This window comes from Protopterus annectens, chromosome 1.part1 (genome assembly GCF_019279795.1).
Source record: "Protopterus annectens isolate FY-2018-M chromosome 1.part1, PAN1.0, whole genome shotgun sequence".
Taxonomy (NCBI): Eukaryota; Metazoa; Chordata; order Ceratodontiformes; family Protopteridae; genus Protopterus; species Protopterus annectens.
Window position 1 is genome coordinate 1,137,490,417 of NC_056726.1, and position 27,313 is coordinate 1,137,517,729.

A 27,313-nucleotide genomic window follows, 5' to 3' on the forward strand; every position below is an offset into this window, starting at 1 on the left:
AAAAATTCCTTCAACACTCCTTCATACACAGTTTAAATCAATTTAAATACTGTATTTTTAAAAAAAGTGCAGAAAAAGGTACTTAAATTCTCTTATACGTCCAGTTGAATATAACCAAGTTTTTAGCTGGCCAAGCTGAAGTTTTAAAGCAGGAATTATTTCACATGCACCAGTTTAAATATGCAAGGACAAGAAATCAAAGAATGTGGCTACCTCCACACCTGTAATTACTAGCAAATAACAAAATTCAGCCAACACTAGCTTTAGTTCAAGTTACTGAAGAGCAGAATAACTTCAGATAAAAATTCCTTCAACACTCCTTCATACACAGTTTAAGTCAATTTAAATACTGTATTTTAAAAAAAAAAGTGCAGAAAAAGGTACTTAAATTCTCTTATACGTCCAGTTGAATATAACCAAGTTTTTAGCTGGCCAAGCTGAAGTTTTAAAGCAGGAATTATTTCACATGCACCAGTTTAAATATGCAAGGACAGGAAATCAAAGAATGTGGCTACCCCACACCTGTAATTACTAGCAAATAACAAAATTCAGCCAACACTAGCTTTAGTTCAAGTTACTGAAGAGCAGAATAACTTCAGATAAAAATTCCTTCAACACTCCTTCATACACAGTTTAAATCAATTTAAATACTGTATTTTTTAAAAAAAAGTGCAGAAAAAGGTACTTAAATTCTCTTATACGTCCAGTTGAATATAACCAAGTTTTTAGCTGGGCAAGCTGAAGTTTTAAAGCAGGAATTATTTCACATGCACCAGTTTAAATATGCAAGGACAGGAAATCAAAGAATGTGGCTACCCCCACACCTGTAATTACTAGCAAATAACAAAATTCAGCCAACACTAGCTTTAGTTCAAGTTACTGAAGAGCAGAATAACTTCAGATAAAAATTCCTTCAACACTCCTTCATACACAGTTTAAGTCAATTTAAATACTGTATTTTTTAAAAAAAAAGTGCAGAAAAAGGTACTTAAATTCTCTTATACGTCCAGTTGAATATAACCAAGTTTTTTACTGGCCAAGCTGAAGTTTTAAAGTAAAGCACCAAAACCCTACTTCTAACCCTACACTAAACCCCACAAACACAACTATCTATGCATTATCCTTAACCCCTCCCTAACCCTAAGGTCCATAACTACTGCACACTTCCCCTACGAAAATTTACACAAACAAAATAAATAATCCACATGCATACATTTAACAAAACCCTACTTCTAACCCTACACTAAATCTTACATAAATTAGTAAAGCACCAAAACCCTACTTCTAACCCTACACTAAACCCCACAAACACAACTATCTATGCATTATCCTTAACCCCTCCCTAACCCTAAGGTCCATAACTACTGCACACTTCCCCTACGAAAATTTACACAAACAAAATAAATAATCCACATGCATACATTTAACAAAACCCTACTTCTAACCCTACACTAAATCTTACATAAATTACCTACCTATGCACTTACCTTAACCCACACCCTAACCCTAAGGTTCATAACTATCGCACACTTACCTTATGGAGCTATACCACAGACGGGCCAACCATGATAATTTGACATTTCCAAATTTGCAGTTTTGGACGTTTGCTGTAATGCCAGTTTGTGCAATATGTGTCAACATTTATGGATTTGCTTAAATGGACTTTCACTCTCGTAATAGGGACCCAGAGGGGGGGATGACATTGTACACAGTATTGAATTAGCTGAGTTAAGATGGATAGCTGAATTGCAAGCTAACCATACACCTGGGTTAAATGCTTGTATGCCTTTAAAACCCTTATTGAAGGGGTGCAGGTTCTGCTATTAATTCTAATTGGTTGTCATTTTTTTAAATATAGTTGATTTTAACTGTTTTTTAGATCTGATGAAGAGCTAATGCTCAAAAGTGTTTATCTGTGTGTTAAAGTTTTAAATGGTCATGGTGGCTCCAGTGGGTTTTCTTTCCATCCTGCTACAATAAACTAGCTACATTTGTCAGCATTCTCCATCACAGGACCCACCATTGTCATAGCTTAAAGAAATTAAACTAGCTTGAATTATACAACCACCCAAAATATTCACAACTAGCTACAGCACACAAAGTCATTCATTATCCATAAAAATGCCCTGCCCTACAAAACGTATTACTGCCCTACTGTCCAGCAAGGGACTTCTGCTCTGTTAACAAATTATTATTACTTACAAATAATAATGTTGCAGGAGACTCTCTCTACTCCCAATACATTGCTAAACTCTGGAATAGTATCCCCACACAAATAAAACTCTCTGACAAACTCAGTAGTTTTAAACTACTGCTTAAACAACATCTTAACCAATCCTGGTCCTGCACATGCTCATCACAAGTCTAAGACTTAGTGATCACCATATGATACTCCCAAATACTCCCCTTAAACAGAATTCTCTCAAAGTCTCACTGAAATGACATAATTTTAATGCAAAATTGCTGCCTGTACAATCTATTAAGTTGCACATGGGCTTTCTCTTTGATAACTTAAATCTTAGAATGCATAAATGTTAACTACTGTTTGTGTACAAATGTAAATAAAAATGTAACTACTCTATGTTTAACAGGAACTTGGAGATTTTCTCCCCGGGCCTCCACTGAAAATGGGTGTTACCCAGTCAGACGTTCCTTGTAAACAATGGCAGATAAATAAGTAACTGAATTCTGTATCCCTTTAAATATTCAGTTATATAAAAGACAAGAATACCATGTAACATTTAATGATGTTTCTACAATAAGGTTCCTCCAATTTTTTTGTGAACAAACACAATAAATCACTGCATATATAAGTGTATACATAACACTCTTCCCCATAATCCACTGCAGTAACCTATTAACTACCTTTATATTATGAGAAAAAAAAAACAATAACATAACTAAAATCCAAGGCACTAAAACCTGAGAAGCAAAATAACACTACAAATATAATTTGTTATCTATCACTGCCTGAAGCTATGATCAGACAGGAGTCCCCGTGGACTATGATGTTTGCAGATGACATTTTGATCTGTAGTAAGAGTAGGGAACAGGTTGAGGAGACCCTGGAGAGGTGGAGATATGCTTTAGAGAGGAGAGGAATGAAGGTCAGCAGGACTAAGAATATATGTGTGTGAATGACAGGGAGGATAGAGGAATGGTGAGGATGCTGGGAGTAGAGTTGGCAAAGGTGGAGGAGTTTAAATACTTGGGATCAACAGTTCAGAGTAATTGCGAGTGTGGAAGAGAGGTGAAGAAGAGAGTACAGACAGGGTGGAGTGGGTGGAGAAGAGTGTCAGGAGGGATTTGTGACAGACGAGTACCAGTAAGAGTGAAAGAGGAGGTCTACAAGAGGGTAGTAAGGCCGGGTTCCTATCACGTAGTTGAACTTTTACAAGTTCGAACCTCATATGGTTGAGACCATAAGTTCTAATTTGCAAAAGTTTGAGCATTTCAATGGAAATCTCCCTAAGTGGAGGTTTCCATTTTGTTCAATTGAGTGCTATCTCGGAGTTGGCATATTTAAGTAGCAGGGAGTGTGGGGGATGCATGGGGGCTTGACCACCTGCTTAAAACTGTTTATTTTGTTTTCCGTTGTTTTTTGTTTATTCATAGTCAATGTTTTGTTACTTTGAACATAATGGTTCGAACATTACATGTTCAAAGTTATGACTTCCACTTTGTGATATAGAACCAGTGAGACCAGCTATGTTATATGGGTTGGAGACAGTGGGACTGACAAAAAGGCAGGAGTCAGAGCTGGATCTGGCAGAGTTAAAGATGTTCAGATTTGCACTGGATGTGGTGAGGGTGGACAGAATTAGGAATAAGTATATTAGAGGGGAAGCCCAGGTTGGACGGTTTAGAGACAAAGCCAGAGAGGCAAGATTGCATTGGTTTGGGTGTGTGCTGAAGAGGGATTCTGAGTATATTGGGAAAAGGATGTTAAGGATAGAGGTGCCAGGTAAGAGGAAAAGAGGAAGGCCTAAAATAAGGCTTATGGATATGGTGAGAGAGGGCATGCAGGTGGTTGGTGTGACAGACCAAGATGCAGAGGACAGGAAGAAATGGACATGGATGATCCACTGTGATGAACCCTAACAGGAACAGCCGAAAGACAAAAAAGAAGAAGAAGAAAAAGATCTTTAATCACATATAGGACAGTGAAGCTCAGCATATTCACTGTTTCAGTATATAACTAATAAGCTGGTGCAAACAATTAAACAACCCAAGTAAATATTGCTGTATTGCACTAAACATTTAAATTAAGTATTTTATTTCTTATTTAGATCCTCAATTTCTGTTTCCTGCTATATGAATAATTGAAACTTTTGCTGTCCATATATGAAATATGCCACTTAATTCAGTCTAAATCAGCTATAAAGACATATTAAATAGTATATCACAATATCTGTAGCAATTTCCTTGATCTGCGATGGTGTGCATTACACATTATTTATAACTACGTTAAATATGTAAATTTAATATTATTGAACTATCTTTTGGGCAGATAAGAAATGAGCATACACATGTGAATTGAAGGGAAAAAAATTATCCTGAGATTCAATAACCTCTGTGTAGGCTTAGCACAAAGTCTACATGAAGTTTATGTTTTTGCGTGATGAGCAGCAGTGGTAATCGCATACGCATGCTGCACATTGTGCTTGCAAAGATACAGGTGAGTTTTTCTGGCCTGCAACAGTTTTGCCAGCCAGGAAACTGAATATGCATCACAAAGTTATATAACATAAGCAGACAAGTTTACCTGTAGTGAAACATGTTCTGTGATATTCCATGGACCACAACAATGACCACCAGGCTAAAATTAATGCAATGATTGCAGTAATAACACATTATAGAAAGGTGCACTCAGTTCAATGTAAACTACAACATGTTTTTGGCATAATGAAATAAAGATTTTGTGGTTATCATCAAGGGTACATAGTATGCAGTATAAATACACTAATCTGGGGAAGTGTGCATATTGAAAAGGGCCACAGACATGAATGTGAGGCATGAAGAAAGAAAAAGAGGACACATGAAACATGGTAATTTAAACTAGATAATGGCATGTCAATATATGTACAACCCAAAGTAATAAAATATGTACATATTGCAGTATGTACTGCTGTTTACACCTCCTGTGCAGGTATAGTCATATCACCGCACAGTTATTGTTTATTATGTAACTGTCATATAAGGTCACATATCAAAGGAGATTGTTTGCTTGTGATTTAAATACACTAACATGACCATTGGAAAGGACATTTAGCAAGGACGGCATATACAATAAGGCTATGTGCATAATGTGGAGGTGTGGAAAATGACTCACTTGAATATGACTGAAATGTCATCAAAAATCTCAACCAATCAGGGACACATAGCAACAGGGTCATGGACAAGAGTACACGGAAGCAGGTACAATCAGGGACAAAATATCAGAATAATACCACCATTAATTTGTGAAACTGACTTAAACTATGTGATTGTGAGTTATTATCCATTTTCTGCAGGATCACTCTTGTACAGCTGTAATGATCTGTCAGTAATCTGTACCTTACCTCTTCAGCTTTCTCCTACGTACCTCTCACTTATTTTTTTCTCATTCTTACTCAACAACTGTAACCATGAATCCTACTTGTAACTAGCTTAGACTTTCTGCTATAACTGTCTATTGAAATAGGTTTATTCTGTGTTGCCACATAACCACATCCCTACTGACAGTATTCTTGATACCCTTGTATAAGTATGTATTTAACCTATGTACCTTTATATTATTAGTTGTAAATTTTAAACTATGTTCTAACTCCTTTAGTACTGTATTGTACTTCTCATATGTGTTAACTGTGGAGCTTTTCTCCCTGGGCCTCTGCTAAAAAGGGTGACAGCTCAGTCGGACTAACCCTGTCAACAAATGTTATATAAATAAAAATAAATAATCTATAAGGAGAACCAAGCAAACTTTCCTCAAAAATTACCTCTCTTTGGAGGTGTTAAGAGGGACACTGTTACACTTGCAGTTTAGATTAGGAGAAATCCTTTCTAGTTGAGAGGTTTGCATGACACATATGCCATAGTCCACACTTATAAGAATGTAACCCATGCCATTAATGTTCTCAATGAGCTATGTATTTTCTGGCTGCATCACAGGAATACGCATCATACATGCCTCTTGTAGAACACCTTGAAGGGAAGTATGCACTGTCACTTCCTAATGGTTATGCATCACAAACAGTAGATATGTATGGCCAAAAAGATATGAGGAAGCTCGCTGTGCTAAACTGATACACTTGCGTAAATCATCCCTGGAACACATAGGTATCGGCCATATGGATAACAATACTTAGAAACAACACACCATTATCAGTAGATTCCCTACACACAACTGTGTATTGTGCTGCCCTAGCTAATAGCAGTGGATATTGGCTGCAGCATCTGCAATTGATGTGTGAATTAAGAAGTGATCCATTATAATTAATGGTATTCATAATATGTGACACCGATGGCAGTGCATTAGTATGCTCATGTATACTGAAACGACAACACTGCAAAGTGTAGCATCAATACACAAGGATGCTGTCACTGTGATACTGTTCCCATACCAAACAATATATGGAGCACACTTTATATCAGCACGTCAAACCCAAGACGTGCCACATGATCACTGCCACCCTGACATTGCCATTGAAAATGTTATACTACCATGAAATCCTGACATGCATGCATAACTGTTCATGCACACTATCAAGCGATAATACTGATGTGATGTACTGGTATGTCTGTGATGCTGTACAGCCAGACTGTAGCTGTACCTAGGATATAGTTTCCCTCAAAAAATGAACTAATAATCCACAAATGAGGAAAAATAGCGCCCAAGTACAATAGCCAGTAAAAAATCTCACCTCCGAAAGACTTTCCAGATGAACTGGGATAAAAGCACTCTTTAGTACACAAAATTCAACGACATAAACGCATTAAAGTATTCACTGAGTTTTTCATCCACCATACAAGACTTCCTCGGGTGTACTACCACAATGTATAATCAATCCTTTTATACACAAACTACCAGTAGACTATTAATTCTATTAATTATGACTGATTTTAATGAAGATGCCCAAGTTATTAAAAATATTATTCAGAAAGAATGGAAAAAATTTGCAAGTTTATCAGACCTCAGGGTGATTTTTGATAAACTCTTGAGCTGCATTTTTAGGAAGGGACCCAGTATTAAGGATTTGTTGGAGTGTAACCAAAATAGTACCAATTGGACTACAAAGAAAAAAGCGGGCACATTTAAATGTGGATCATGCCACAGTGTCCATTTATCATTAATGCTGAAGCCATTTACATAGAAAGCATATATATATATATATATATATATATATATATATATATATATAGAGTGGCAAATTCTTATAATACTTGTAATACTAACGGAATAGTGTATATTGCACTCTGCATGGTATGCAATGCTTTTTATGTTGGCAAGACAGAAAGGAAACTCAAAAGAAGAATATATGATCATATCTATGATATTAGAAATAAAAATCAGAAGACTGCCTTATTCAAACATACTCCTTTATGTCAGGGAGCTAAGTTTTTGTTCTTTGTATTAGAGAAGGTACCTGTTGATGTCAGAGGAGTGCATGGGAAACAAAAATTGAGTATAGAGAGGTCTATTGCCTATTGGCAGATTATTTTAGAAGCCGATAGACTACCAGGATTAAATAAAGCTGTTTCTATTCCCTTTGTTTTGAAAATAAGGGCGCCTAGGTTGTGATATTTTATTTTCTTTCTTAAATATTTTTAAATTTATTTATAGCTAGAATTATGTATTTTAAATAAAATGTATTTTTTATTACATGTAATTAAAAGTCTGACCACTGGAGGGAGCCAGAGACAATGGATTTAAATGTGCCTGTCATTCATTAGTTGAACAGTTTTAATGTGTTTTTAAACAAAAAAATTTTAACATGTTATTTGAATATAAATAATTTATATGTAATTTATATATAAGAATATATATATATATATATATATATATATATATATATATATATATATACACTTTTTATAGGTAGTTGAGATCAGTAATTAATTGCTTTGTAAGAGGGCAATATTGTTTTTTTCAATTTAAAGTATGATTTTAGTTCATAGGTTCATAGGTAGGTACTAGGCTGTTGGCCTATACAAGCCTAGCCAAAAAGGTACCCTGGCTTTCGCCACCCAAGAACATTATTTTACTGTGCCCCTGTCAAGCAGAACCACAAAAGTGATCCCTGGGTTGAATTTCCTATTACCCATCCAATCATCAAGATCTTTCTTGAAGATTGCTAATGAGGAGCTCTTTTTGACATAGATAGGTAGTCTGTCCCAGAGTATAGGAAGTCTTTGGGACAGGAATCTATCCCTCCAGCATGTTCTGTTTATTGTGGTGACAAGGTTTAGGTCCCTAGAGCGTGTAGCTCGGAGGGATTGGGATTTCTTTAAGTGGAGCATGTCCAACAGCTCTGGGTTTGACATAAGCTTTGTATGTTAGGCAGAGTTCGCCTCTGAGTAGGCGATATGCAATGGAGTAAAGCTGGAGATTTTTTGAGTCAGTCTGCATAGGGCATCTGTTTGAGACCAATAATCCTCTTTGTGAGGTATTTCTATGATCTTTCCAGTTGGTGTAGATGTCTTGTGAGGTACATACCAAAAGGGGCGTACTCTATAATGGGTCTAATGAGTGATGAGTAGAGGGGAACAATGACCTCTTTTTTTCTGGATGAGAAACCTTTTGTGATGAGGTGTGCCATGTAGAAGGATTTCTTGACTACTGTGGTGATGTGATTATCAAAGGAGAGACTACTGTCCACCTGTTTCTCAAGGTCTCTTATCACACTTTCAGTGTTAAGTAGACTACCGCCTATGTGGTAGTTCACGGGTACAGAGTTTTTACCAAAGGGGATGACAATGCACTTTTTGGCATGGAGCTTGAGACCATGGCTTTGACACCAGGCATCTGTCTCAGTGACACCCTTTTGTAGGATGTCCACATCGTTAGGAGTTTTGATTATGGCTCCTAGTTTGCAGTCATCCGTGAATTTAGTTACCCAAAGACTTTCTGTGTTAGCCTGTACTTCAGAGAAGTAGATACCAAACAGGAGAGGACCCAGGACTGAACCCTGTGGTACTTCACTTGTCACTGGCCTGAAGTCTGATCTGGAGTCTGCTACTTTCACAGTGTGGGTTCTGTCAGTAAGCCAGTTGGCAACCCATCTTGTGACATAGGGATTTATACCTAGTTTAGTGAGTTTATCTATAATTCCAGAGTGGGAGATGGTGTTGAACGCCTTGGCGAGATCTAGATAGGCTGAGTGGACCACCTTGCCCTCATTTATGGCCTTTGGTGACTGCTTCAAAGAAGTCTATCAGGTTTAGGAGACATGATCTGCCTTTTTCAAACCCAAACTGTGGTGGGGTCCAGAGTTTGGAGATCTCCAATGTCTTTGTTTATGAGTTCCATGATGATACATTCCATGGCCTTGCAGACCAGGCTCATTAGACTAATGGGGCGGTAGTTCCCAGGGTCTGTTGTGCCCCCCCCCCTTTGTGGAGTGGGATAACTGTCACAGTTTGCCATTCAATGAGCACAAAGCCTGAGGTGAGGCTATGATTGAACATGGTAATTAGGTGGGGTGCCAGTTCATTCTGTAGTTCATGTAGAAGGCAGCCTGGGATGTTGTCAGGTCCCATGGATGCTGTGTTTTTGGCTTTGGAGAGTGAGGTTTTTACCTGTGCAGCCGTGATTACAGGAACTTTGCATTCTTTTGGTATAAAGATGGGCCCTTTAGGGGGTGAGAGGGGGGGTAAAGTCAGCACTGAACCTATCTGCCAGGATGTTGGCAATATCAGTTGCTTCTGTATATTAAGTGTCATTGTGCTGTAACTCAGAGCAGATCTGAGTGTTGCCATTGAGATTCCTGACATAGCTACAGAATGCTTTGTGGTTCTCTTTAGAATTAGTGGTGATTTTGTTTTCATAACTAGCTTTGGAAGGTTTTATGAGGGATCTCAGCTTCTTATTGAGGCTGACCAGGGAGTTCCTCCAATCGTGGGATTTTACTCTTTTTTTGCAACAGTTTCTTTCTTTTGTTGTAGAATTTGTTTATGGAAGAAGACCAGCAGATTGGCTTCCTGTTTTGGATAATAGCATCTTGATTCTGTTAGGGATAGCATGATCCATGCACTCGTGCAAGTGCTTATAAAGTGCATTTGTGTAGGATTCAGCATTCATACCTCTATTGTCCATCTGCATGGGTGTCGTGAAGTTCGCCACTTCTGTCTTAAGAAGCGTGAAGTTGACTTTGGAGAAATTTTTATGGTTGTTTTCTTAATGGGGGTGGGAGCGGGATGTGGATGTCTAGGGTGATTAGCTTGTGGTCAGATCTGACCAACGAGGAGCTGACCTCTGGTGTGGAACACTAGTTGCCCATGTTGGTGATGACCAGGTCTAGGATACTGCTGCCCCTGGTGGGAGTGTGGATAAGTTGATCCAAGGCATTGGAATTGTTGAATTCCAGAAAACATTGGGCAAAAGAGTTGGTACATGAGTAGTTTTCCCAGTTAATGGTGGGGTAGTTGAAATCACCCATTATTAAGGTGTTGGGTTGTACCTTAATATTTTCCAGTGTATCAAGAAAAGAGGAATGGGAATTCTGGGGCATGGTGGGGGGTCTGTAGCAAGCTACAATCTGAATTGCAGTTTTGCCCAGAGTTAGTTGAACTTGGATAATCTTGGATGCATTATGCTGAACAACTAGCTTGGAGGTGTGGATATCCTTAATGAATATGGGCACACCTCCACCTTTAGTGTTTCGGTCCGGGTTTGGTGGCTGAAAGGTGTGGCATGAATTATAGCCTGGTAATGCAGGGTTGGTTTCTGGAGCTTTGAACCAGGTCTCTGTCACTGCACAGATGTTGATGTTCTCCATTTTAAGGAGTGCCTCGAGTGAGTGCATTTTGAGGTTTAGACTTCTAGCACTGAGTAGCATTACCCTCAGATTTTGCTTGCTTGTACCTGTTACAGTGGTGAATTTGTCATTTGAACCTTGCCTAAAAAAGGCACTATAGGGGTGGCAAGAGTCTTTGTCAGTTTTCGGAATCCCAAGGGTGACAGGTGCAGGCCATCTCTGGCAAAGCATCATGGTCTGTCGATCATGTCATCCCAGGCAGACGGATACTGGATTCCCTTAGAATGACACCAGAAGCTTAGCCAATTGTTGAAGTCAATCATTTTGTCCTTGTACTGTGGTATCATTCTGGGTGATGGTTGGATGCTACTCAGGGCTAGGGTCATACCTGCCTGGGCTACAAGATCGGAGAGCTCCTCCATGTCTCTTTTCATGTAGTCCAGGGAGGTACGTCTCAGGTCATTCACACCAACATGGACAATGACAGAGTCATATTTGAACTTGTCGTGGAGTGACCTGAGTGCATGCATTATGTGGTGGATCCTGGCACCTGACAGGCACCTGCAGTAATTTTCTCCTTGTTTAGCCTGGTGAGTGGAACATCAGTGTGCCTGACTATAGCGTCACCTATGACTAGAGTGTTGGGTACGTTATACCTTATGGGCTGTAGTTGAGTGGCACACTGAGTATGTGGTCTGTGTGTCATTTGGGTTGTGTTGGGGGGGGGGGGGTGGAGGTTGCTTGAATGTCTGCTTTGGAGGTCTCGGTTGTTTGGGTAGATTTTTACCGAGAGCCTCTGCAAATGTAGGCATGTGTTTTGTGCTTCTGTGTGTGTGTGTTTTGGTGGTGTACGTTTTGAGGGACTATGTGATGAGTGTGGTGCGGTGCAAGTGTTTACCTTCTCCTCCTGACTGCCTAGTCCAGTCTTTGGTGAAGAGAGCTTTGCTTCCAGTTTGGCTATATGAGTGCATCTCTCACAGGTCGTAGTGTTGTGTGGTAGGAGGAGAGGGTTGTCTGTGTACATGCTGCATTGTCCCAAGATGCCCAGATTCATCAGGTAGACAGGAGAAAACACCGGGAGCTGACCTTTAGACATGCCTGGATAGGTGCTTATTTATTAAGAAGTAAAAACTGTTTTCCTGTAGACAAGTGAGGAAAGTTGAGTGCTGTAGTAATTTGTAGCTTATTTAGTGCTTACGATGAGTTCTGAACAAGTGCTGAGCTCAAAGAAACAGATTTGATTGCTAAAACTATAAAGCTGGCTAGTTGCAAGAGAAAATTTAAAGAGCAGACTTTATGGCACCAGGAATAGTTTAACCTAGTTAAGTTGTGGGGGGGGGGGTGCTCAGGAGCTTACAAATAGTCCTGGATACAGCAAATTTATATCTGGACAAGACTTGTTAGAGGAAGTGGGGGGGGAGCAAGCTTAGAATTTTTTTTTCAGTAAAGTGGAAATGGAGAAAGCTGTAACAGATGTTAATTCAAGGTTAAGAATCTGAGTGGGTTGGCCTTCACAAATGTTCTCTATTAGATTGAATGAACTAATGACACTAGACTGGGAGAAGTGTCAGATCAAATATACAGTATGGGCGGGCAACTGCAAAGCCACCAAGTATAAGAACACCACACAGTTCCTAGCTGTAGCCACTAAATGAAAGTTTTAAAGAGAATGCTTTTAAAACCTCAAAAAAAATCAAAAATGCACAGAAAAGCTTGGAGAGAGCACTCACAAATAGAAAATACATCTCTCAGTATGAAAAAGCAGTTTTCAGTTAAGAAATTCAGTAAACATGCAATTAGAGTAATGAAACAGTATCTAGCAATGAAAAATACAGTTAACAGTATAAAACAGTAGATAAATGCAGTGAAACAATAAAAAAAGGTTTATAACAGTGGAAAATGTAGTAGATTAACTGTATAGCACAATTATAAGTGTTTCAGAAGTGCAGTTCAGTGAAATAGGTGTAAGAAATAACTTATCCTGCTCTTGGAATCTTAAGGAATTTCTGCTTAGTTTCAGTAATGAAATATCATCCACAGCCTGATAAATACAAGCACAACCTTTTCAAGACACAGGGTTTATATACCAGTAAGGATGGAAAAGTTAGAAGATCAAATTACTCCTCAGTCCTATTAGCCCCTGTTATTACCCAATCACTCATACTACAGAAGATCAGGAGGCCCTGTTACCCTCAATAATAATGAAGGCAGACTATCAGCAGAAAATGGCTGCCAGAAATACAGGAAATGCAAACAAAACTACCAGGCCTAGACAACAGCAGGACTCTATCAAGATTATGCCACCTAAGCAGAACACAGAAACCTCACTTTAAAAGCATAGAAAGAACACTCACAAAGAGAAAATACAAATCTCAGTATGAAAAAGCAGTTTACAATTTAGTAATTAAATAAAAATGCAATTATAGTAATGCACACTATTACAGTTCCTATCTGTAGCCACTAAATGAAAGTTTTAAACAGCTCAAGGAGCAAGCAGACTCTAGAGAATGCTTTTAAAATCTCAAAAAATCAAAAATGCACAGAAAAGCTCAGATAGAACACTCACAAACAGAAAATACAACTCTCAGTATGAAAAAGCAATTTACAGTAAAGTAATTCAGTAAACATGCAATTAGAGTAATGAAACAGTATCTAGCAATGAAAAATACAGTTAAAACAGTATAGACAGTACATAAATATAGTGAGACAGTAAAAAAAGCTTTACAGCAGTGCAGAATGTATTAGATTAACTGTATAGCACAATTATAAGCGTTTCAGAAGTGCAGTTCAGTGAAGTACGTTTAAGAAATAACGTATCCTGCTCTTGGAATCTTAAGGAATTTCCACTTAGTTTCAGTAATGAAATACCATCCACAGCCTGATAAATACTCAACAATTTCATTATTTAATAGAATTAATAGTCTACTGGTAGTTTGTCTATAAAAGGATTGATTTTCCATTGCAGTAGTACTTCTGAGAAAGTCTTATATGGTGCATGAAAATGAGGTGAATACGTTAATGTGTTATGTTGTTGAATTTTGTGTAATGAAGAGTGCCTTTATCCTGGTTTGTGTGGAAAATCTTTCTGAAGTGCCCATTTTGATTTTTTATAGGATACAATTGTACATCATAGGCTTATAGGTGCATAGGAGATTATGGGGCTAAAGTCCCAAGATCCCATAAAAGCCTAACCACGTCTGATATGTGTTTCACAATTTTAAATAACTATGTGAACAATGTTCACACAGGAATGTGCCTATGCTATGTTATCTAATACCAACTGCCTCTCTCCATGAGGGACATGGCTTGCAACAACAGGAGTACAATCATGATTAACCATCCATTGATCTAAGTTGCATTTGAAGAGGGTAAGGCAAGGCCTTTGGTTTACGTAACTGAGAAGCTTGTTCCATAGAAGGGAAGTGTCTGACAGTTGTATCTATCTGCACAACAGCATTTATTACATCAGAGGCTTAGTTAACATCCTTAGAAAAACTAGCTCTCATGCAGTTTGCATTAGCAAAGTGTTTCATTTCCATTGTGGCAGATTGGGGAATGCCCTGTAGGCCAGACAGAGATCGACCCTTAATAGTCTGTAGGAGATATAATACAATGATAGGGCTTTCAATCTCTACACATAGAATGTGTTTTTATACCTCGTATCTTCCTTGTGCGATAACTTTGGGGTTGTTCTAGCTGTTGCAGATGTATAGTGAGGTACATGCAAAAGGGTGCATTGTGCTCAATTACTGGTGTAATGAGGACTGAGAACAATGGAATTAAAATGTCCTTTGATGTGAATGGCCTGCCCATACTTCGCAGTTGTTCTACATACAAGGGATTTCTCAGCACTGTGGTCACATGCTGGTGGAAGTTCCAGTTACTAGTACCAGTACCCAGGTCACATCACACTGAGTCTACTCATAGGGCTGTGCTATCATATTGTAATTAGATTGTGTATTTGCTTTCAAAAATTGAATAATTATGCTTTTTGGTTCATTTGGTGTGTCTCCATGGCTCTGGCAAAAATCATTTGCTGTGCGTTAATACTTTATGCAGTATATCAATAGCATTCTTGAATTCAGTGATTGTCCACAATTTGCAGTCATCTACAAAGCTGGTCAGACAAAAACTTCCTAAGTTTGTCTTGACTTCTGAGAATTATATACTGAACTGGAAAGGGACAAGTACAGAATTCTGAGGCATGGCCCTGGTCTTTGGCCCCTTGCTAGAGGTGAATTCACACGCTTTGACAGTACATGTCCTTTCTGTGATCCATTTGTCTACCCACTTGGTGATGTAGGTGTTTATGCCCACTTGAGGCAGTTTCTCTGTAATACCTGAGTGTGGATTTGTGACAAATGTCTTGGCCAGGTCAAGGTAGGCATGATGCACAGTCTTTTCCTCCTCATCTGTGACCTTAGTGACCTTCTCGAAGGAGTTATCCAGACTTAACAGACATAATCATGCTGTAATAAATCAAAAATATGCTAGCTACACATTTGGGAGATTACCTGTGTCCTGTTTGATACAGTCCATAATGATTCTTTGGTCTGCCTCACAGATTAGGTGAGTCAGGCTTATGCGTCTATAATTCCCTTGATGAGGGGATGTTCCCCCCCTTGTCCAGACAGATGACTGTGACTGTACACCCCTCTGCCAGAACATAGGCTGTCTGGAGGTGTGTTTAAGTAGGAATCTAACTGTATTTGGTAGGCCAGGTTTTCATTTCGTAGGAAGACAACCTGGGATGTTGTCACGGCCCATTGATGACATGTTATTAGCCTTACAGAGATTACAGATGAGCTGCTGTCCAGGGAAAATAAACTGAATAATGTTTGCTTGTATACAGTGGTGCAGTGGTAGCATTATCACTTCACAGCAAGAGTTTCTCCTGTTTGATTCTCTGCTGGAGTGCCTTCTGTGCGGAGTCTGCATGTCCTCCCTTCATTTGTGTGGGTTTCCTTTGGGTGCTCTGATTTCCTCCCACATTACAAAGACATGCATCTGGAGCATTTCACCCTGGGCCTCCACTGAAAATGGGCTTTGTTCCATATCAGACTTTCCCTGTAAACAAATGTTAAATAAAATGAAAATAAATTTACATCAGTTGTACATCATATGCCTATAGGTTTTTCATTGGAAAGTTATGTGTTAGTGCCCTGATAGCATATATGGACACATTATGAATGAAGTGAATGTGGCTCATAAAGAACAGTTACTGACATAGATTGTGATAACCACAACATGCTGCTGGGGGAAACCTCAATAATCCTTGGGAACAGCAACAGATTGAGTTCAGAAAGGACAGTTAGAAGTTTGTTGTGAGAGACTGTATAAATGCTTTAGACAGGAATTATATGATAGATTTTCCAGAGGGTATGTACTGATTGCTGAGCTATGGATCTTTTAATTAAAATGGAAATAGGACATGCAATGGATTTGTGGTGATCTGGAGGTATTCAGTTGGGACTTTGTTGTGAGGGTAGTAGGTTTTAGTTTGGATAGATATTTATAGATGAGACTGGTTGTGATTGGATGGAGTGAAAATAGATTCTGGTTGTTTGGGGTATTATGTAGATCTGGGAGACTAGTGGTGGAAGAAGGAGTAATCAATTTAAGAATGGAGTTGGAGGAGTAGTCATTGAATTGAGTTGCTATATCAATGGTGGTATAATTTGTGTTTGACAGTGGCATACTAGTTTTACCTGGTTGCAGAATTTTTGTTAATAGCTGCCCAGACTTTGTGTGGGTTTCATTTGTGTTTAGTTTGGGTGTCAGAGTAGTGGGTTTTTACCATTCCTTATTTGTCTTTTAGCTTTATTTCTTAGTTCAATAAATAATTGTCTGAGTTAGTTTTATTATTACACCAGGTGTCCCTGGCTTTATCTCTTTATTTTAGAGGTAGACAAGTGATTTTGGTGAGCCAGGGGACATAGATGGATTTGGTTCTAATAGTTCTAGGAGGTGCTAGCTGATTAAGTATATCTAGAAAGGTGGAGATGAAGTGGTCAACTGCCATGTCCAGGTAAATGATGTATGATGGGAAGAAGATGTTGGGAGGAGTGTCTGACATAAATTTAGAGTCATATCTTGGTGTAAAAGTGTCTCAAAAGTATTATTTTCATGAACAAATGTTCAAGTTAACTTCTGTGAGAATAGAATCCTTAAGTATCTGTCAGAAGTTGGAGAACACAGTACTTAGAAAATGCGCCACAGCACAAGTTTGGCTTTCATAGTCTTAGACAGCATGTTATAGACAATGACATCAGCAGTGTTGGGTGAGAAAAGATGGTAGAAGGAGTGTCTCACATGATGCCCTAAAATTGTCTGCAGTATGTGAACTAACTGAACACCCCCCCACTCACACACACACATGCACACAGCAGTTAACTGCAGTGAGACTAAAACCTTACCTATCTACAGAACACAGTACTTAATGCAAATGACACAACACGTCTTTCTTTAAATTGTGTTAGACAGCACTTTACAGATGATGACATCAGCAGTGTCTGGTAAGAAATGGTTGTAGGAGTGTCTAACGTGCTGTTCTAAAATGGTCTGCAGAACATGAACTGAGTGCACACACATACACACACACACACACACCAGTTGACCATAGTGAGATTAGAAACCCTAACAAACTATCTACAGATCACATTACATAGACACATGCTCTCCTCACTATGCACACACACCAGTTGACTGCAGTAAGCTTAGAACCCCTACCTCTCTATTTATACAAGCTACAGAGCACCGTACTTAATGCAAGTGCTACAGCACAAGTCTGACTTTTACATTTGTGCTGGATACTTTATAGTGGATGACATCATCATTGTATGTTTCGGAGAAGATGTTGGGAGGTCTGTGTGAAATGTCTGTGTAGGTATGTACAGCTGTAAAAGTTTTTGTTTTACATGGGCCTGGACTGCTAACAGTTGAATTAAGACTCATGTTCTTCTGACTATGCACACACACACACACACACACACACACACACACACACACACACACACACACACACACACACATACATATAGAGACACACCCACAATGCAGCTGTTGTGGTAAGTTAACCACTACATAACTATTGTGTTCCCATCTGCAGAACACACTAGTTGATATTTACGCCATCACCGAACTCTGCTTTTTCCTTGCAGTAGGGTTCTTTATAGATGGTGACATCATCATTATATGATGCAGGTAACATATCCTGTTATGAGAGTGATGTGCAAAGTATGGGCTTTGGATTTTCTGTTTTGTTTTCCATTGTGCAGGTATACTTTCAAAGACAGCTTCTCTAAGAAGACATAATAAGCTGCCAGGAATGCATGCTGCAGATGTGAGTCTTAGTATGTTGTGTACATTACACACTTACAGTCACACATACACATGTTTTGTGATCAGCATGGATACAAGTGTTGATGTACATGTGTTCATATTTGTAATGAATTGATGTCACCATTAAGACATGTATAAGACAATCTCAATGACTATTGTCAGTATAAAGCTTTAGATGATGTAACAGTGCAGTTTTTCTATTTATTTTTGTAGTGTAGTTGACGTTTGGGAACTATTACTGACGTATCCATTTTCAAGTGCATGGGTACAGGGCACACATGAGTGTGAGTAAATATGTGTTCAGTCACTAACAAGTTTCTTTACTTTTGTGGTGTTTTTACAGAGACTTTAATGAAGAGTAACTGGGCAATAAACATAGTTATATATGCCAATAAGCTCTTTCCAAAGCACACCACCAAGCAGCTGGTATGCACATATGACAGCAAAGTGTTTGTTACATGTGAGATTCACATTTAATGAATATAACTTGAACATGAGAAGTACTTGTGCATATAGGCTATGGCAGAAATGAATGACAGATACTGTGGTGACATACTGTAGTTTATATTGGAAATGTGTCATAACTTTTAAGACATTGATGATTCCATTATAAGACATACTGATGTCCCCCTAGTTAGGCTAAACAAATCAGAATGAGGTGTCTGTCTGGAGCCAGGATCCACCAGATCACGCATGCACTTAGGTCTTTAAACTACAAGACATGGTTATAGTCCATGTCAGTGTAAACAACCTAATATGTACCTCACTGGACTATATGAAGAGAGACATGATGAGGCACTCTGAATATCTGTCCCAGGAGTGTATGAATCTAGCCTTACATAGTATCCTACTTTCACCTATGATGATGCCACACTACCAGCAAAAAATGATTGAATTTAGCAATTGGCTTAGTTTCTGGTGTCACAACAAGGGACTCCAATATCTGTTAGCCTGGGGGACATGATTGACAAATCACGATGCTTTTCCAGAGATGCTTTGTACTTGTCACCACTTGGCTTCCAGATACAGGCAAAAACTTTATCCCCATAGTGCCTTTTTAAGCCATGCCAAGTTGTTAAACCCTCCAACATAACAGCCATCACCCACCACTACCTAAAGGTATTGATGCTAAATGCTAGGAGGTTAAATAAAAAAAAAACTGCAGTCCCTGGAAGAACTCCTTACCCTGGAGAATGCAGACATATGTGCAGTCACAGAAACATGATACAGAACCATAGAAGGCACCCTGGCTATCAAAGTCTACAATGCCTTTCAAACATTTTGATCCCCCTCAGCTCAGGATAAAATAAAGGATGGAGGTGTTCCAGTGTTCATAAAGGACAAGTACAGTGCTAAACTGGTCCAACAACATGACTCACTTGAGCTTATCCATGCCCCACTAACCATAGGTGTGACTCCCTATCATATCTTTGCTAGCAACAGATCCCCTAACATGAGTTTAGAAAACCACACCTCCTACCTAAACGTACTGGAATCTCTTAACATTCAGCCTAGCACCATACTTACTTATGTATGACATCAACTACTCCTCCATAACTGGGAGACTTACACAACCCATAATTCACTTGCTCAGTGTTTTTTGGACTTCATCAATGGAAAATGCCCTGGAGCAGCTAGATAGCTCCCCAACTAGAGATATAAATATCTTAGACCTAGTACTAATGAACATGGGGAGATGCTGATCCCTCCCATGAATTAACTCCTCCCTGGTAAGATCTGACCCCAAGATGATCTCCTTTAGTATTAAAACTAACCTAGAACCCCCATCAAACTCCAAACATGTTAAGAACTTTGCTAAGGCCAGCTACCTTAAACTAAGTGACAGTTTATTAAACTTCCAAGCCCCTCTGAACCCAGATGACATTGAGACCTACTCTGAGCTGTACACAAAAGCACTGTGCAACCACATTCATAGCTGCATAGAGGAGGTAATAGTTGTCTGTTTCAAACCTATGATTACCATCAAAATTAAACCACCATGTTGGATCCCTAGCATAAACAGACTAGTCAACAACAGAAAAAAAAAATCCCACCCAAAGCCAAGAAGGAACAGACAACTCAGTGCAAAGAGGCACTCACTAGTCTAAACAAACACATTAGACAGCTGGTCAAATCTGTCACAGCAAACAATGAGGCAAAGATAGCCTCCCAGGTGAAAGATAACCATATTTTTTTTGTTTTTTGTTTTTGTTTTTAATTATGTTTGTAACCTTAGGGAAAATGCTTAGCAATGGGCCAAGTTAATCATGAATGCCAACTCTTACACCCAGCCTGTAACTATAGCAAACCTGCTGGCCATCATGTTCAGTTCAATCTTCTACCCCATCATCTCTTACCACACCCAAAGAAATACCTGCAACCACTCTCCTACCAGCAATTACGAGGGAACTGGTCCTTATCTCTCTCACTAAAGCCAAAAATCACAGCCTCCATGTGTCCTGACAGCATTCCAGTATGCTTTTTAAATAGCTTAAAACAGAATCTATTAGGGCCACTAGAAACCCACTTTAACCACAGCCTCTGAACTGGCTTTGCCCCAGAGGAATGGAGGACTGCAACAGTCATCCCACTGTACAAGGGGAGGGGGGCCATCAACTGACCCAGATAACTACAGACCCATAAGCTTCACCAGTCTTATGTGCAAGGCCATGGAGAAAATTATTATGGACCTGATCAATAACGACATAGGAACTCTCCAAAAACTGGACCAGACCCAATTTGGCTTTGTCAAAGGGGTGTTTTACCTGCTCAGTATGGTGTACTTCTTTGAGAAAGTCACCAGGGCAGAAATGGTATACACAGCTTACCTAGACATGGACAATTCCCCACTGAGGGATCATAGATAAACTTACTGAGTTAGGCGTAAATGCCTACATCATCAACCCCAACATCATGAGATGGATAGTCAACTGGCTCACTGACAGGACACATGCCTGGATAGAGGAATTGACTTCTGATAAGAAGCCTGTTACTAGTAATGTCCCACAGGGATCAGTGCTGGAAGCCCTCCTGTTTGGGATATACTTCTCTGAAGTGAAGGCCAATATTGGGGCCACTGGCTGATGACTGTAAGCTGTGAACAATCACTTAATCCCCAAATGATGCTGACGTCCTACAAACAGGCCTAAAAATGAAAAACAACTGGTGCCAAAATCATGGTCTGAGAATAAATACTAAAAAATGCATAATCATACCTTTGAATAAATCAGAAATCCCTGTAAATTATAATATTGATAGCACACTCTTAACAGTAAACCCAGTGGTGAAGGATATAGGTACACAGATCGTAAACTAAACTAAACGTTGACCACTGGATAGCTACAGTAGTGAGTTAATCCTTCTGTGTGGCTCAACGTATAAGTAAAGGCATGGCATCAAGATCAAAGGATGTCATATTGACATTGTACTTGGCCCTCATTGAGCCCATAATTGAGTACAATGCTCCCTTCTGTATCTACCTAACCAGGCACTTACACAAATTTAATCTGAACCGGAGATTTCTCACTAAAAAATACAAAGCATAAATCACATGGTCCTATCCCTTTATTCCATCTCATATCATTTACTGAATGGGGACTTATTTAACACTCCACAAAGCAGCGAAAAGCAACCAACTGAATGAAGACTTATGCCTGAACTACAAGGCATTCTCTCATCCAGCCATGGATAAAAAGTTACATATTCAAAAACAAAAAAAATTATACAAGGGTAACATGTTCTGTGGACCTGAACCTTATTTTTGACTCTAACAAAACTTGCTGGAGAGGCAAATTCATATCTCAAAAGGCTACCTCGTCTAAGAAATAAACTTCCCATCTTCATAAAATAAAGTATGTCCCTCACTCTCTTCAAAAGGAATTTGGATAAATGGATGGGGAAGTGATAAATTCACTCCTAGTCAGGGGCAGCTCATGCTATAGGACTGCAGGACTGCAACCGCCCCCACCTATAGAAGAAATAAAAAAATGAAATACAAAATTAAAAAAAAAAATTGAGAGTCCCAGAACTCCATGCATGCGTGCCTGGAGTTTCTGGTACTTACTGAACTACAGACTGCTGTATTAGGCAGTCCGGATAGGGGAGAAAGGCATTTCTGCCCTGCAGCCCCAGAAGACTGTGCATTGATGGCCACACAGAATGACACCGGACTGCATCGCCTGCAGGCTGGAGCCTGCAGCCCTATTCTCGCAGAGCCAGGAAACCCCAGCCTACTCTCGGAGCCAACTAGATGTTAGTTTGCATGAGCAAGCTAAGGAAACCAGTTGCTGCAACCAGATTAAGGTGTGTGAATCCACGGCTGCTGTGGATTATTCAGGTAAGGACTGCAAGCTATGGAGAAAAGGGAGGTGTGTGTGTGTAATGCCCCAGTTGTTATATATTGGTGGCTAGAGAACACATGGTGGTGACTAGAGAGTACTCAGGCTTGAGCCCTGTACTTTGGGTGCAGGTGGCAAGGGCCTGAATTCCCTACCCACCACCATTTGTAAAAAGTTTGCAGATTTTTGCCTCATATTTGTTCTGTTCCTCATAAAATCTGTGGTTTCTGTATGTTTGTTTTAACTTGCAAAGTCAGTAGTGCAGTAGTGCACTGGTAGCATTGCTGCCTAACAGCTACATATTCTCTGGTTTGATTCTTGACTGTGGTGCCTTCTGTGTGGAGTCTGCATGTCCTCCCATCTTACAAAGACATGTGTCTTGAGTGTTTGTCCCTGCTCTGCAGAAAGTTGGCTTTTGTTCCAAGTCAGTCTTTCTTGGTTAACAAATGTTAAATAAAAGTAACAGGCATTTGAATTTTAGACTTCATATTGTTCTGAAAGTACATGGTAACACAAAACCTTTTATTCCAGCAATTTTATAAGTTTATAACGTGGATATTTGAAATTTGTCCCTATTTTTGTGACTGTATTCCCCCATTACTGGCATCGTCCAGGTTATTTATGCTAAGGTTGAGAGCTATGGTGAGAACTGAATTCACTGAATATGTTTGGGGGCTGTATTCCCCCATTTGCTGGCTTTGTCCACGTGTTTTTTGCTATGAGGTTGAGAGCTATGGTGAGAACTGAATTTACTAAATTGTAGCCATTTAAGTTTCAGTCTTCCTGTCTTTCACAAAACAGCTGATTTGGCAAAGTGGTATGTTGCTCTGACTGTTTTGCACAGGGCCCTCTGGGTTCAAGACTTGGCAGTGAAATGTATGTGGTAATACAGCATTTTGTTCTAGCAACTTTCCAACATTATACAAGCAATGTTTAATATGTGTCCCTGGTTTTTGGACTTTTGTCCCCCCTCCAATAAATTTTGGCTTTTTCCAGATTTCTTGTGCTGCAAAGTTCAGAGATACAGCTGAGTGTCGAGTAGATTTTACAAGGAGCTGAGAGCTGCAGGGGAACAAAAGTTTAGTGCTGCTTATGCTGAAGCTTCCTGTATTGTTAATAGCACAACAGGTAGTGTATTCACTTTTGATGCAGAAGGGTGTGGGTTCTACTCCCACAGGAGGTAGATGCATGGCTGATACTATACTGCCTTGTAAAGGGGGTGGATGCTGCAGTCCTTTTTGGCGAAGATACCTAGTAATTATGAACCTGTTATCAGTTTGCCATCCATTCCCTGTTGCGATATTACTAGCTTATCATTTTTTTAATGCAGCATAGGCAATTTATTCCTCAAGGGTAACAGGTACTTTATTTGTAGATGAAACAATGATGTATAAAGTTGTTTGCTAGCAGCAACCACTTCATTAGTTACAGATTTCATTAATGTGGAATTATTTAGATGGCGTTTACTTCTTCAGAGATTGTGCATATTTACTGATACTGGTGGACTGTAGAAGTTTGAGTAGACTTTTATAGGTTCATAGGTTCATAGGTTCATACTAGGCTATCTGCCCTAGGGCATTTATAAGCCTAGCCAGAGTGTGTATGGCTTTCGCCACCCATATTAAATTAATTTTGCTATGCCCTTTCTCAAGTTTAGTATACTGTGCCTCTGTCTAACAGTGACACAGAAGTGATACCCGGGGTAAACCTACGATCTCCCATCCACTCATCAAGATTCCTCTTGAAGATAGTCAATGAGGGACTCTGCCTAACCTGGACTGGGATTTTATTCAAGAGTGAAGGGAGCCTCTGGGTTATGAATCTGTCCCTCCAGCATGTCCTATTTATTTCAGTGCTGAGGTTCAAGTCCCTCGAGCGCGTAGCTTGATGGGATTTGGATTTTCTGAGGTGCAGCATGTCCATTAATTCCGGGTTGGACATGGCTTTATACGACAGGCACAGATCGCCTCTGAGCAGGCGTTATGCCACTGAGTAGAGCTGGAGTTTCTTTATCCGGGCAGCATATGGCATCTGTTTGAGCCCCTTGATCCTCTTGGTGAGGTACTTTTGGGGTCTTTCCAGTTGCTGAAGGTGTCTGGTAAGGTACATCCCAAAAGGGGCATTGTACTCAATTATGGGCCTGATGAGGGATGAGTAAAGAGGCACGATGACCTCCCCTGATCTAGATGTGAATCCCTTCATGATTAGGTGGGCTATATAAAATGTTTTTCTAACCACTTTGGCCACGTGGTTGTCAAATGAGAGATTGCTATCAACTTGGGTCCCCAGGTCCCTAATTACTTCTTCTGTACTTAATGGATTACCACCTATGTGGTAATTTGTGGGCACTTTGTGTTTGCCAAAGGGGATGACTATACACTTTTTGGCGTTCAGCTTGAGGCCATGGCTCTGGCACCAGTTGTCTGTTTCTATGAGGCCCTTTTGGAGGATGCTTGTGTCGGCTGGAGAGTCTATTATGGCACCCAGTTTGCAGTCATCTGCGAACTTGGTCAGCCACAGTCCTTCCATGTTGGCCTGTACCTCCGAGAAATATATACCGAACAAGAGAGGTCCCAGGACTGAGCCTTGTGGGACGCCACTTGTAACTGGTTTGGAGTCTGACATGGCTCCAGCTATTCTAACCATGTGGGCTCTGTCCTTGAGCCAGTTTGCAACCCATCTAGTGACATAGGGGTTTATATTTAAGCTGGTGAGCTTATCTATAATGCCCGAGTGGGGTATTGTATCAAAGGCCTTTGCGAGGTCCAGGTAGGCTGTGTGGACCACCTTCCCCTTGTCAATGGCCTTGGTGACTGTTTCAAAGAAATCGACCAGGTTCAAGAGGCAGGATCTGCCCTTAACAAAGCCGAAATGGGTAGGATCCAGTGTCTGCAGGTCCCCAATATCTTTATTTATAAGGTCCATGATGATCCTTTCCATAGCTTTGCAGACCAAGCTAGTGAGACTTATGGGGTGATAGTTTCCAGGATCCGTTGAGGCACCACCTTTGTGGAGAGGGACCACTGTCGCTGTACGCCACTCTTTGGGTACATATCCTGTAGTAAGGCTGAGATTGAACAGTAGTTTTAGGTTTGGGTTTAGCTCTTCTGGGAGTTCATGTAGGACGCAGCCCAGGACACCGTCTGGTCCCATTGATGCTGTGTTTCTTGCTTTGGAGAGGGCAGCTATTACCTGAGCATCTGAGATGTCAGGGGGGCAGCACTCTGCTGGGATAGATATTAGCCCTTTTGGTGGGGAGGGGGGGGGAGAAGTTTGCGCTGAACCTGTCAGCTAGGATGTTGGCAATGTCTGGGTTCGGTGTATTTTTTGTCATTTTGGACTAATTCTGAGCATATCTGGGAATTCCCACCCAGGTTCCTAACATAACTAAAGAAAGCCTTGTGATTATCCTTAGTGTCCTGTGCAATGTTTCTCTCGAAGCTGGCCTTAGACGATTTTATGAGTGCCCGTAGTTTTTGCTAATACTGATCAGAGTTGCCTTCCCTTTTTGGGATTTTGCTCTATCATGTAGTAGCTTCCTCCTTCTGTTGTATAGTTTGTTTATGGCTGGGGTCCACCAGACAGGACATCTGCCTTTGGAGGATTGGGTCTTGGTTTTATTTGGGATTGCCTGATCCATGCATTCCTGAAGGTGTTCATAGAATGCATTTATAAAGGATTTTGCGGTCTGGGCCGTATTATCCACAGGCCCGGGGGCTTTGAAGGATTCCACCTTGGTTTTGAGGAGTGTGAAATTTGCTTTAGAGAAGTTTTTCACTGTGGTTTTCTGGGCATGGGGTGGGGTCGGGATGTGAATATCCAGTGAGATTAGTTTATGGTCTGATCTTACCAATGAGGGATACACTTCTGGTCTGGAGCATAGAGTCCCCATGTTGGTGATGATCAGGTCCAGTATGTTTTCCCCTCTTGTTGGAGTGGTAACAAGTTGTTCCATAGCATTTGAGTTTATAAATTCTAGGAACCTTTGGGCTAGGGTGTTGGAGCTAGAGTAATGCTCCCAGTCTATGGTTGGGTAGTTGAAGTCACCCATATAATTGTGTTTGGAGAGACCTTCATATTTTCCAGTGTTCTCAGGAAGGCCGAGTGGGGTTCCTGGGTTTGGGAGGGTGGTCTGTAGCAGGCTATAAACTGGAAGGCAGTTTTACCCACTGTTAGTTGCACATGGATAGTCTCTGATGCTTCGTGCTGTGCCACCAACCTGGAGGTGTGGGTATCTTTGAACAATATTGATACTCCCCCTCCTTTTGTGGTTCGGTCCAAGTTTTGGGGCTGAAAAGCATGGTATGAGGTATAACCTGGTAGTGCTGGGGTGCTCTCGAGAGCCTTGAACCAGGTTTCTGTTACTGCACAGATATCGATGTTCTCCATGCTAAGGAGAGTTTAGAGTGCGTGCATCTTGAGGTTTAGACTTCTGCCGTTGAGTAGCATTACTCTTAGTTTCTTATCCCTTGTGATACCTATGGAGGTGGGTTTGTCTTTTGAGCCTTGCCTAAAAAAGGCACTATGGGGGTAGCAAGAGCCTTTGCCAATATCCGAAAGCCCAGGGGTGACAGGTGCAAGCCGTCCCTAGCGAAGCATCATGGCTTGTCGAGCATGTCATCCCAGGCTGACAGGCATTGGATCCCCTTTGAATGACACAAATGCTTAAGCCAATTGTTG